Raw genomic sequence first — 12,586 nt, forward strand, 5'->3', positions numbered from 1 at the left:
AAAAATATTTGATGGTATTCATTGGGGAAAAATGCTTGTTTGTGTCTTCCTCACTTTCGTTTTGATAAAAAAATATGGTTTCGTTTTACTCTCCATTCATACTGATGCTGTGCTCACTCCGTGGGGGGAAAGAAATCAATATGGGTATGATACTGTGGGATTCGCCGATTCAATGAAATCATTTGGCCATGATTTTTAATTTACCTGATGGGTCGGCTCGTTTGCCATTCCTGTAAACCGTTTCCAAGGTGACATGACGATAAATGGCCTCATCTTGCAACTTGCTCCTCGGTTACCATGGTAGCCGGCTACGCTCTGCTGATGGGCTCACTTTGGTATAAAGTGTGTTGAAGTCCATGCAATATGCCAAGCTTAGGCGTTAGGATTGGCATATACATACTACATCAATTGTATCATATAAACAAAGGATGTAGTAATTGGAATAGATATCATAATCCAATGTAATACGGACACATATTAAATGCATAATTTACCATTTGCAGATGAAACAAAAACCCAGCATTAGTGCTTCAAAATAGTTCTAAAATATGAGTTAGGGATAGAAACAACCACTGTAAAAATTTGAATCAGTATAATCGATGTTAAGTATTGTTAATTATACAAAATGTTATAGTTATGATTTGATTTGATTTATTTCGGTTTAATGCCATTACATCAGATATGATTATGTACAAGTCATTTATGACAAACAGTACAGGTATATCGACACATAGTTTTTAGTACAAAATAAGACATAGCAACTGTTGCAATGAAAACATCTCGACGGAAGAATTTCATAAATTTGAAAAATAAGACATAGTTATAGTAAAAATGTTTCCAGACTAAAACGTCTACAGTTATGTTTTAATGAGAAATATAGTGATATCTCCTTGTATTTTAGGCTACAATCTTTGACCTACAGTCAAACCTGCCTTAGCGGCCACCTATCTATAGCGACCACCTGTCTATAGCGGCCACTGAAAAATCCCCCGAGAGATGGAGCCGTAGCCGAGCCAGTAATTAAGCGTGTTTTTTCTGCTTTGTAATCGTGCCAGTCATTCCTGGGCAACGTGCAGTGATAGCAACTGCTCCATTTATCACTCATTCGGTCATAATACTAGTACTACACTAGTGTTAACCCTATTTAAGCCCAAGCAATTTTGACCCACTCCAGGCCCAAGGGGGGGGGGGGCACATTGTGCCCCCTATATAACTTCATTACGTTATGATGTATGACCGTAATATTTGGCACATGGGTAGAGCAACTCATACTCTACATGACCCAATATTTGAAATTTCTCAAGGTCATCCACTGAGGGCGCTATTTACCATAACATAAAAAAATACATAGGAAATATGCTAAAAATCATGTTTTTTCTTTTTATTTCTTTATCCCCAGTATATATTTTTTTATTTTAAATCAATAATTTTCATATTTACCGCAAAGGAAAAGCAAGTCAACCTTCAGTATTTGTTATGCAGGGCTCGACACTAACGATGGCCCGGTGGCCCGGGGCCACCAAAAATGAAAGTCGGGCCACCAAATTTCAAAAAAGGGTAAATTTGGTGGCCCGCCTCGGGCCACCAAAATTTTTTGAAAAGCATGCGAATACATTCGTAACTTTTTGAGCTGGAAATTAGCAGTTAAATTTGTTCAAAGGATAGATGAAAAGGACTGATTGAATGCCTGAGAGTGAGTGTTGAAGTTTATTTGTGAGTAGACATGTCCAACTTCTAATTCTTACTATCATAAATTTGAAATATTTGACACATTAAAAAAAAAGACTTTTAATGTTTTTTTATGTTTTTTTTTCGGGACACCAAATTTTTCTCTCGGGCCACCAAAAATATGAAATTTAGGGTTTTGGTGGCCCCATCGGGCCACCAAACAAAAAAGTTAGTGTCGAGCCATGTGTTATGGTTAAAATTTCTCAAGGTCAACATATGGGGGGCGCTATTCATTGCTTGGAATGGATACATATATTGGTATCGCATCTCATATTTCCAAAATATTGAAATTTTGAAAAACAAAATAAAATGATATTACAGGCAAAGCTTAATTGAAAATAACACCAAATAAAAGGGTAGTCTTTGAAAAATGCTGTATTTTCGATTACTTCTATTATAATACTGTTTGATGGTTATGTTATATAGAAAATAAAGGAAATAATAAGAAGACCATTTTCAGGGTAATTCACAAACATAATAACTTCACCCTTTGGTCCTTCAGCAAATTACAGCCAAGAAAACCCCCATTTCATCCATTATTACATTGTTAACTGAAATTGGAACAGAAAATCATGCAAAATCTGACGAACATGGTTGTCAGTTTACGGTTTCCATGGCAACCAGCATTATCGGACATAGCTAAATTATACATCAAAATGTGCGCAATACAATTTCAGGACAAGTCACCAAATTTGGTTGAAATCGAATAAAGGATGTAGGAGTGGCAAACGAAAATCTGGCAGGGGGTTAAGCTTTCTTCACGACTGTACACATACTACTGTGCAACAATTTCATAAACACCGGCATCGTTTAATGCATGAAACACAGGTGTGCATACGTACACACACACATGTACATGTAAGTACTTATAGATGTATACAACGATGATACATGTACATGTAGGCGATGTACACAAAGTTGGATAACCTGTCTAGAGCGGCCACCTGTCTATTACGGCCACTTTTTTTTTTTTTTTTTGGTCTCCCTTGGGTGGCTATAGATAGGTTTGACTGTATTTATTTTCTTTGATTTATGCTTGCTGAAAGAAAAAAAAAAAACTTGACTTTGACTTCTATGAATACGAATAAAACGTTCTTTTTTCTGTTTTCTCTTCTTTTTTTTTTGGGGGGGGGGGGAAGGGGGTATTCATATTCTCGCAGTTTGCGATTTATATTATTGTACCATTAATTATCTCGAATCTTAGTCAGATTTGTGTTTCGTTTCTAAAAGGCTTGAATCATTCCACTTTGGTCGATCTATCGATAGGGACTTGAAAATAAAAGGTATTTGCTTTTTTGTCATTAACTGGTAATAGTTTTACTTTCGTTTTGTAACGATCAAAACATAAAAATAGAAATTGCATAGATGAGATGAGATGAAAAAGTGAAACGAACTATTATGATTAAAGAGTTTGAAAAGGGAGGCGTTAATATGATCGATCTTTTTAAGCAAAAACTCAGTTTCCGATTGAGATGGCTTGGTCGCACTATAAGTGCAACGAAAGGAACATGGGGTAAAATGTGTTTTTATTGGTATAACTTTTTCGGTGGATTAGAATTGTTGCTAAATTCTAATTTGGATTGTTTGAATATGAAGAGAATGAGTAAAGATCAACTCCCATTGTTTTATATTGAAATATTAGAAGCTTGGTTAATAATAAAGAATGATATTTGTTTAAAATTTCAACCCATGGTACACGGAGTACAATATGAAATTTTGTGGCATAATAAAAATGTAACCTTTCATAAAAAGACCTTATTTTATGATGGTTGGTATCAAACATGTCAAAGTGGAATTGTATTTTTTAAAGATTTTTTTTTTTAAGAATGGTAAGTTTATATCCATTCGAGAAATTTTGTATCAACTTAAACGACAGAAAAGTAAGCAAACATTAATTTTTGATTATATTTTATTACGCCAGGCTATCCCAAAAGCATGGATAAGTAATTACGAGGAATCATGTATAAAGTTCCATAATAGGTTATTGGAAATTCCTAAAATAAGAATAGGAAGAAGAGAGCAGAAAAGAAGCATTCAAGATGTTTCAACCAAACAGTTTTACAAACTATTGTGTACACAATGTCCCGATAGTAACAGATGTACATACTGGGAAAAGATATTCGACTCATCATTTGATTGGATGAATATATTCAAAAGAAACTTGTGTTATTGTAAAGAAAACAAATTGAAAGAATTTAATTTTAAGATTTTGTATAATCTACTACCAGTAAAAAAGAATTTGTACAGATGGCAAATCAAAAGAGATGGAATATGTGAGCATTGCGGTGTAGATGAAGATACTCTACATGCGTTTATTGAGTGTAAATTGAATAAGTTTTTCTTTTCGTATCTAACAGTTATAATCAAAATTATATATAATGTTGATTTTAAGATAACAGGAATGCATCTGTTAAAAGCTCATAAAGAGACTGAATTAGATTTGTTTTTGACAATTGCCTTTTGGTGTATTTATAAATATATACTGTTAAGAAATAAAACCGGAAAAGAATGTCGTGAAACTAATTTGCAACATTTGTTTGGAAGAGAAATTTGTAAAAGAATAGAGGAAGATCTGAATAGTAAGAAAACATATTATAATTTACCAAAGCAAATGAAGTATATTGTGTAAACAGTTTGTGGTTTCCTTTGATCTCAGGAACCCCTTTTGAAGCTCATTGTATTTTTTTTCCATTTTTTGTATAATGTGATATAAAATGTTGAATTATGGAGGCAATAAATACCCTGTTGTGGTCAAAAAAAAAAAATAGATGAGATGAAACACTGAATATAACTTAACCAAGTGCTCCTCTCTCTCTATCTCTCTCTCTTTCTCTCTATCTCTCTCTCTCTATATATATTTTTTTTTTCTACATAACAGTACTTAGTGTTGGGATTTGTCCAGAATGGTTGTTGAGGACTGGTTAAGTTTCTACTCACGGTAAGTTCGTGGAATTGAGTTTTGTAATTCTCCTTTTTGTTTTTAATTCCACTTTTCAATTACTTTTGCAGAGTCATAAAGTTAATTTATTGTACATTTTAATGTTGATCTATGCACGTTTTCTAGAAACATTGTATCTACATAACTTGGAAATAAGAAAACAGATGAATGAATGACAAAAAAAAAACGTCCATGTGGTGTTTACGCCAAGATATATATTTATATGACAGGAGAGTGTGACTAAAGGACCAAAGGAAGTGTCAGTATACCACCAGCCAAGGTATGATTGTAATGATGAATTGAGCAATGCCCTGCCCGCTGTGGTGCCTTTTTACACTGAAATAGGTGAGGGCGCTAATAGCCACAATCAATGGCACGGTGATGAGGTAGTTCCATCCAGAGTAATCAGCTAATTGCGCGCTGCCGGCTATATCCTTCATTTAAAGGCAAAAACTCCACAAAACTCCATAAAATGAGTAAGGTGAAACGCAGGGATCACAATGTCTAGTAAAATGATGGGCACAAAATGAATCTGAAGTTTAAATATTCCCTCGCAACAACGATATAAGATTCAGTCCAATTATGAGCATAATCGATTCACTTCACAACTTTTATATTTCTTTTTTACATAACGACACCATAACACGACACCATAGAAAACTTCTATTTTTGTCGTGGATTATAAAAGCATTTTTTTCAACAACCAATTCCATCTAAGGAAAACCTGATAATTACAAGGTCTTTAGCACAGTTAAGGTAATGTGATCCATAGTATACATATCCTGTTCATCTAGACAAAGGAAATTAAGTCAAAGTTTGTGTGCAGGTCGTCTAGAAAAGTGTTTTATTATATGTGATAAAAACTTAAAATGGCATAAAAGAACGTTTCACTCAGGCGGGGGAAGCGCATGTTTGAGAAACAAGACACCAAACAGGTTAGTCATCGCATTCTTCATCAGGGACCAGGATGCGATGTGATGTTAGATCGAAATCCGTTTCTGAAGCAGACATCACACAAACAAGGGTCGACACTATTTTTTTGGTGGTCCGACAACGAAACTTCGTGACTGAAACGGGCTTCCAAAACATGTCTTTAAAAAGTGGTGGCCCAACATCTATTTCTGGTGGCCCCGGGACACAGGGCCACCGCTCATATCTAGCTGTGTTATAAATATTTGCCGTACGACTTTCCCCCGAAAAAACAAAAAAAATGTTACATGAATATTTGGGTATGGCCTGATTTTGTAACAACAACAACAACAACAACAACAACAACAACAACAACAACAACAACAACAACAACAACAACAACAACAGCTGCAGCAGCAGCAGCAACAACAACAACAACAACGATAAAAATAACATGGAGAGTTCCACTTTAAGTGCAGGTGAGTTGAATGTCGTTAACGCACGTCCTGCCAGTTAATCCTAAACTGTGGAATGTGTTTTCTCGTGATTAATGGGACGTTAGACCTTTTAGCGGATTGGTCTCAGAAACGTACTAGTATTCAATTTTCTTCCCATGTGCTGACGTGACATTGTCTCGTGATGTGCATAAACTCAGACTGCTCAGACATAGTGTAGTATATGCTAAGTGACACTGGATATCAAAAATGTCTTACTGCTCACGTACCGAAAGTTCTTGATGGATTAGAGAAGAGATTTGATGTTCAACGTGTTTATATAGCTAATTCATATTAGTCATGTTAGTTCACTCTTTTTAAACTACCCGTATTCAATAATGCCATGTGACATAAGTACCGATTATCAAAGATACTGAACATCACACAATGTAATAACTCGGTTGACTAGTTATCTGTCTGTATATATGTATAATTTTGGTATTTACAAACGTCAAATGTTTACAATTTTCTCAAGAGCTTTTGTATCACCTGCAGTGCCATTATTCTATCAGAGAGACGGTAAAGATGAAAAGAAAAAGAGGTCCATGCCACATGTCGATAAAATTTGCTACGTGCCCCAATGTTTGTCATAAACCATGCGAATCAAAACGATTCGTTCATTCAGAGTCTCTACCTGTCAAGACTGAAGCGCAAGGATTTGCCTACCACATTAATTTCCTGCATGCCCATAGGTATATGTGTAAAATCTGTGCACATTTGACTCATAGGCGTTTTCACATCAGCCCGATGTTTCCAAATAGCGCGTTATTTTCTGACTTTGGAAATTATCCCGATAGCGAAATAGCGTGCTATTTGATAATGTGAACACAAAGTAGCGCGCTAATTGTATCGCTCTGATCGAGAAAATTTCTCGAGTCCAACTCGGGAAATTTCTGAAATAGCGGGATTGTAGCGCGCTGTTTGATAATGTGAAAACGACTCGAGAAATTAGCGCGATGCATCCCATCATGCCTAGCGTGTGTGACCCGATCGATCGAGGCAAACTGCACACATTAATTAATCATGAGGAATTTTTGAGAGGGCACACACATTACTGATGGTGTTTGCACATACTCAGCTGTCGAATTAGCTCGAAAAAGAATTCTCTTCTGGCTGATGTGAATAAGAAATGAAATAGCGCTCTAATTCGCAATCGCGAAAAAAATATCTCGAGCTTGGATTTTTATCGGGCTGAGATGTGAAAACGCCTACTGGCACAGAAAGGGTTAAAGGGCCACCCCAAGCCTGAACCTCTGCCCGGCACATGAGCTAGTGTGGTTGCTAAAGAAACACACAATAACAACAACAAATAGACAATGTGGAATGATGCATTGGCTAACGTCGTATAGAGGGCGTGCTTACGTTCCGGACATGCCAAGGGGGAAAAGCTAGTTCTTGCATCAGTATCATACATCTATCAGTGTCCACAACATTTCATCTTCTTCCTAGTGGTTTCAAATCAGTGCGTTTCGACTTTCTCATGAATATTTTTTTTTTCATCCCCCACCTACAAAATAATTTAAAACTGATGTGAGGTAAGGATACACTTTCAGTTGACAAAGTGATGAAGCAATTATTAAGTCCACATAGAAATATAATGGAAAGCAGAGTGAGAGTGAGGGAGAGAGAGAGAGAGAGAGAGAGAGAGAGAGCAATTATAGATAGAGGGAGAGAGGGCAGGACAGGATGTGTTTAGAAAACATAATCCTCAGCACCACAGTTGCCGGTTTACGAATAGGTTATACATATGCATTCATACTGCCACTGATATCTACGCACTTGCCCGAGGTTTGACTTACGTACAGTAGCAACAACTCAATGGTACCATGTTGCAGTCCAAGGACGTTAATGAATCTCAGCGGAACAATTAACTTTGATAACCTTTCACTACAGTCTAAAACTACCTCATATGGGGAATGAGAAATCAATAATCTTGTATATTGTGAGTAAATCATCCAAAAATAAGATGGAAATAGACGTAAATGCAGACATACGCACAAAACAAACGGCGACACGACAGACAGCTCAGGACTACGTATCATTATCCATGCAGACAAACAGCAAGCATTATAATATGCAGATGATAACTCAGTAAAAGCATAGTAACATTCTGTTTTGTTTCCTATCAAGCATGTTTGGTCGGTACAGATCTTGATCAAATGTTTTCTCATGAATGATACTTATTTTTCAAAACTGATTTCATCTGCGATGTTATTATGAGGAATGTAATTCTTAGTAAACGCTGTAAAGAAAATTCAATGTTGTGCATATAACATGAATCGATCACGTTGACTCAGACGCAGATCCAGCAGTTTGGGAAATAATACGTTTTACATTGATGAATATCACAACATGAAAAAGAAATCAATTTCTTGCAACAAGTAGTATGTCGCTTCCCCACTAGATGAGAATCCGATGTTCTTTTGTTGTTGTTGTTTTTGTTGTTGTTCATGCATTACCAGTCTAAAGGCAGTATTATGTCATACAGTATGTAATCAGAAAGTATGGACAGAGAAGCCGATATAATTTTACTCCTTTTAGGCATTTCGGGTGTGACAAGCCAATGCAGCTTCTTATTGATTACAACAACAAAAAAAACCAACAACAACAAAAACAAAAAACAAAACAAAACAAAACAAAACAAAACAAAGACAAGGACAAGAACTGCCCAAAAATGAACGGCATACTTACAAGTGTTATCAAAGAGAATTTACGACATGCTGCCTGTACACACACACACACACACACACACACACAGGCAGACAGACAGGCAGACAGACAGACAGACAGACACACACATATAAATAAATAAATAAATAAATATATATATATATAGTATTGATGTGTCTGTGTGTGTGTATGTGTATATACATACAAGATTTATACATAATCTATATAATTTTATTAATATGTAGATGTATATAATTTCTAATTTCTTATGTATAAGATAGATACTTATTCACCTGGGTATTGTAATATAACACAATATGATGTAATAATAGATGATAGATTATCATCATTGTCCTTATTGTTGTATGGATAAATGCATTATGCTGTATTTTGTTCATGTCGTCATTCTGGTTTGAAATAAAATGGTCAATCGCTCCATCACAAAATAGTTACTTTAGCGCCCTCTCTCGTCTAGCATCTCGTGTGTGAAATGAGCCCATTCACGAAGACAAACATTATGAATACCACCCATGTCTCTCCGATTGCTTCTCTTAATCTCTTAATGCATGTGTACAGTTTATTTAAACACACACACACACACACACACACACACACACACACACATACGCACACACGCATTTATTATAATGCATATACACCAGCATTCAGTTTAAGGTATTGTCGAAACGTGTAGATTCTGGAAATAAGGTAATATGGAGCGTTTACCAGCGAAGCTTTTACTTTTCCAACAAGTGGTGGTTTTGGATGTAAGAGCGTAAAGTAAATCGGGTAGTGATTTGTACGCACTGCGCGCATGAAGCTGTACCTTGCACGCAGTGAAATTGGTGGTGATGATTTGGAAATGCCTACCACCGAAATTTCAGGTCAAGGGCTTGCATTACTCTGAAAATACTTTGATTAAACCATTTATTTGACTTACTTATGTTGACGGGAAGGTACAGAATGTTCTTAAATGCAACGTTGGTGAGATTATTAAGTCCTTGAAGTTATCCCCGCTACCTAAAACATCCCCTCACTAGTATTTAACGCCCTACAAGTGGCACATTCTGGTTTTCCCCTCCAACATGTCCAACACCAGTATACAATTACAATTTTATTGGTGACCGTGAACGTGAATTTTCACAACAAAAGGAAGTTTGAGAAGCTTGATTTGCTACATAATCATTGATGTCTCCACATGGGGACGAACATGTTTGTTTAATGGGTCGTGGTTTTTTTTTTGTGTGTGTGTCTTGTCTTGTTTGTATTATGTTTGTTTGTTCGTTTTTTGCCAAGCCCAGCTCCCACGTACAACGTAATCGCACATATAAGAAACAAATAAGACAAATGTTGGTGGTTTTTTTCTGCATGAGAACTGCGTAAACAAATATTTATCTCGAAAATGACGTGTTTTTTATGACAGCATAAAATCACATTGTGTTTATCATATCACCAATATCAGCGACTGCTCAAACCACCTTCACATTACGCCTTATCTTAATGGTAACGATGAAAACTAAAAGTCATATAGATATTCCAATATCAATCCGTATAAATCGAAGTATGTACAGGGAATGGTAACAAAATAATTTTTTTCACATTTTCACATAGATATTGCACATATTCATATTTACATACTAGTGAAACTGACAATAAATAATTCTGCCTTCAAAATATCGATTACTGACAATTTGTAATAAAATATATAAAAAAATGGACAGACTTATCTAAACGCTTAAGAGAATGTAAGCACATAAAATTTAATTAAACACTTAAATTGGACTTGACTACAAGCTAATGTAAGAAATGTGATATTAATAAGCTAATAAGGAAAGGAAATAACAGCATCAGATCAAATTCAGATAAGATCATAACATGGTTCTGATCAGAGCCATGTTATCAAACACTCAAAGAAAAACAAATTTTTTACATACAGAATAAAGTGGTTTATGTTTCATTTCCACCGTTGCGGTGGTTCCATACGGACACGCGAAGTAGCAGCAAGACTTGAAAGTTTTGATCTTAAGTAAAACGACCTTTTACAAGAGAGAGAGCTCAAAAACCAGTGGCAACATTCATATCAAGCACCATAAAATATTAATGAACCGTGAGTAACACCTAAATCTATTTACAACCAAGAAACTGGCATGCCTTTCTTACTTACCATACGCAATGTAATACATGTTGTAGAAAAGTCTGATAAAAAATCAACTTTTTGACAAGCGAAACTGTTTCTTTTTTTTTTTCGTACAAAAGTTCTCTTATCAATACGTTGCTTATTATTTACATACGTCACACCAATATACTATTGGTATACTGGCGACGTGTCTTACACTAAAAGATGAACAATGTACATGGAATTACGCGAATGAATCCAAACGAAGAATGCAATTTTTTTCACTAAAATTTGGTAGGACACGAAATGGCCCATGGAGGAATTACCATTAAATCTTTAATCAAAAATCTCGAAAAGATATTCCTTCTCAGACAATAGACTAAGTTTTGGTCATTCGCGATTTACATGTCTTTAGAATTTAATGAAGAATCTGGAGAATCACTGATCGATTCACTGCCGTTTTAATTCAACGAAGGCATCTTAGGAAGGTTGGACAAAAGACTAAACATTGTTTGACCTTGTTGGTATGAAAGGCAACGCATGTACGAAGTATCACGTGAATATGTTTTGCTTTTTAAATACCATGATCGTCTTAATCATTATATTCAAACTGTACATCTTCGGCCTCGATGGGTTATCCATCAATGATTTCGGAACGAAGACAACAATAGTCGTCAAGTTGCAACCAATAACCGTGAACTGGTCGTCAACTGCTACCAAAGAATTAACCCAATCTCAACTTCCACTGAAAGAACTCCGTCAGTGAAATGACACGCGCTGCTAATGCATGCAGCGTGGCTTACAAACTCTCCCAAGTCTTTTCAACAGTTGTGAAATGGTACAAGATACTCGTGCCTTTGAAAAAAGAAAGAAAAAGAAAAAAGAAAAACACGTGCCGCTATAAATGTCTATCTCAGTGCTGTCATAACTCTACTCTATATACCATGAGCCGCGAACATCCCCAGAAGTTCCGTTTGTTTTCCAATGCGGAAACAGTCAGAAATACACAAGGAACGAACGAACGAACGAACGAACGGCACAACGCCGGTTGTTCGGTGTTTTCGTGAAGCGTGCACAAATACCAGTCTCCCGCCACTCAGATGAAGTGATAACAAATGAACGTGCTAAAATCGTAATGATGACGTCACTACACAAGAGTCTTTCTCGTCCATCCTCATATCCCATGCCTTTAACCGAACGCCAGAGATAAGAAGTGCGTAACGCCACTTACAGCCACAATCGTCAGAAGTGAAGTGCTTCAAGTGCAGAAAAATCCACCAACTTCGTCACCGGATGTCTGTGAAGATAAAATGGTGCAAGAAAACAAACATGACTGCGGGTATTTACTCAATATTCACTAGAATCAGAGGAAACTAATGAGGCACAGGAAAAAAAAGCAAACTGGTAGCTTGCAATAATATGTAATGTGGTATTGCTGTTGATCATTATACTGAACCTATACCATTCATCTTGTTTATATTCAGTTCGTTCTTACAGTATGAGCTCTAAAATAATGATCATGGAGCATTTTCCACATGTTCTGTTCATGATACGACGCTACACATACTATGTAACGCTTCATTCACTTAAGATGACATTATTAAAAACGTCTTACCAACTGATTTGTTGGGGTTTACATTGATTGCGACTAATAATTGGTCCTTTCAGGAGAGTGTGTTTGAAGATACTTTACGTGTCGCATTACGTTTCGTACGTCAGTTTGGTGTCCCA

This window comes from Diadema setosum, chromosome 5, assembly GCF_964275005.1.
Source record: "Diadema setosum chromosome 5, eeDiaSeto1, whole genome shotgun sequence".
NCBI classification, from domain to species: domain Eukaryota; kingdom Metazoa; phylum Echinodermata; class Echinoidea; order Diadematoida; family Diadematidae; genus Diadema; species Diadema setosum.